Below are 2,468 nucleotides of genomic sequence, written 5' to 3' on the forward strand. Positions count from 1 at the left end.
TGATCAGTTAAAAGGGGAAAGCGCCAATCTTGGTCCATCAAGGAAATCTTAGGTTCAGCTGAGCTTCACAGGCTGCCTTGCTCAGAGGTGGGCAGCTAAAGCAACCTTACCACCTGTGGACTTCCAACTCTAACTTGACACGATAGCAGTGTTCCAATATCTCAGGGGTTGCCAGAAAAGAAGAGGGAGTCAAGCTACCCTATTTCCCCCAAAATAAGACATCCCCTGATAATAAGCCCAATCGGGCTTTTGAGCACATGGCAATAGGGCCAAGCGCTTATTTCAGGGTTCAAAAAAATATAAGACAGGGTCTTATTTTCGGGGAAACACGGTATTCTCCAAAGCACCTGAAGGCAGGACAAGAAGCAACGGATGGAAACTAATCAAGGAGAGAAGCAATTTAGAACTAAGGAGAAATTTCCTGACAGTTAGAACAATTAATCAGTGGAACAACTTGCCTGCAGAAGTTGTAAATGCTCCAACATTGGAAGTTTTTAAGAAGATGTTGGATAACCATTTATCTGAACTGGTATAGGGTTTCCTGCCTAAGCAGGAGGTTGGACTAGAAGACCTCCAAGGTCCCTTCCAATTCTGTTATTCTAATTCTAACTTCAGCTGCCTCTGGAATTCTGGGAGTTGCAGTCCACAGGTCATAAAGTTGCATAGTTGCCCAATCCTGGTCAGGTTTAATGCCTTGTGTGATGCAAAGCGAACTCTCATCCCCCACTCTTCCCTTTTAAGATCCCCAAAATGGTTCTCTACCTAGCTTAGGCATAGAACAAGGTGGCCAATGGAATAAGGAAAAGCAATTTAAAAAAAAAAAATTGCATGTTTCATGGCATATCCAGAATCCCAACTACTGTTGGGGGAGAATCGAGACTGCTGATACTACTGTTCAAAAGCTACAGTACTGACTGTTAAGTACCAAGGAATATATACTGTACCCTAAAAAGAAGTTCTTAAAGAGGGGTAGTCAGAAATCTCTTCCCCCGTACCGTACATCGTACTTGCAAATTTATCACGAGTAAAAAAAAAAAAAAAATTAAATGCATCCCTTAAAGCTAATTGTGCTCCTGGTTTGAACAGAACTGCTCCCTTGGCTCGGGAAGATTGGAGCCACGACTGAATTGCCTCCTATCCTTATACAGCGAGAGGGGCAAAGTGTAAAGTGCGAAACGTACCAAAAGGCAGAGAAAGCATTCGACAGCATTGAAACCACACAAGCTTAGGAGGGGGTGGAGAAGAGACCAGTTGCCTGAGGGAGGACACCAGTTCTTAAAAGAAAACTGAGGAAATCCACCACCATCCCTACACATCTCCAATTCCCCTGTGTGTAATTCCCGGGGAAGTGTAACTCCAAACCAACCTTTGGGGAAAAAAACAAACAAACCAGGTAACAGAGAGAATTCAGATAACCATTTGTGAACCTGAAACCAACTTAAAGCTCATTCTTCTTTCAGGCTGCTGAAGCGAATGGCCGTCTTGTTCTCACTGGAATTGAGATCAAGGTTCAGCTTGATTTATAATATGACTTTCTGCCTCTTAACAGCCACCAGCCCATTCTCCCAGCTTCCACACAGGCAGCAACTGGGATTGTTAGCTTATACAATGTGCAAAAAGCTAAGGTGATTGCATGGTTGAGGCAGGTTGTGGCATGAATAGTGTCCGAAATGTTGTTGGGCAAATGGTAGTCTATGTGGCTACCCTTTACAGTAAAGGTAAAAGTTCCCCTCGCACATATGTGCTAGTTGTTCCTGACTCTAGGGGGCGGTGCTCATCTGCGTTTGAAAGCCGAAGAGCCAGTACTGTCCGAAGACATCTCCGTGGTCATGTGGCTGGCATGACTAAATGCCAAAGGCGCATGGAACGCTGTTACCTTCCCACCGAAGGTGGTCCCTATTTTTCTACTTTCATTTTTTACCTGCTTTCGAACTGCTAGGTTGGCAGAAGCTGGGACAAGTCACGGGAGCTCACTCTGTTATGCAGCACTGGGATTCGAACCGCTGAACGGCCGACCTTTCGATCGACAAGCTCAACGTCTTAGCCACTGAACCACCGCATCCCCTACCCTTTACAGTAGGATAATGCTAAAGATTGCGGAATGGGGGTCTCTCCAGAGTACAAGCCAACCTAGGTGGCAGGCAAATTCCCTTGTGAGTTTTTGTTTTGTTTTGTTTTTGGTGTACATGTGCACCTGTTTTCTTACTGCTAACTTTCAAACACCAGTTACAGATGCTAGCTCAATAGAGACAAATATCGTGGTGAGTGAGCGGGTAGCTGTTCAGTTCTCTGTTCCCCTTTTCACAGTGCTCAATTTCTATTCTTAAGGCCTCTTTGCCAGCTTATCTCTCTCTTGGGCAAAGCTATTCCCATTCCAGATTTTGACGGCACCTCGGTTGAAAGGAAGCCCACATGCATCCGGAAGCGTTAACTAAAAGAACTGATTTTCTAGGATTTTTTTTAAAAAA

Source organism: Pituophis catenifer, unplaced genomic scaffold (assembly GCF_029215685.1).
Source record: "Pituophis catenifer annectens isolate HBS135680 unplaced genomic scaffold, rPitCat1.0.hap2 SCAF_13, whole genome shotgun sequence".
Classification (NCBI taxonomy): domain Eukaryota; kingdom Metazoa; phylum Chordata; class Lepidosauria; order Squamata; family Colubridae; genus Pituophis; species Pituophis catenifer.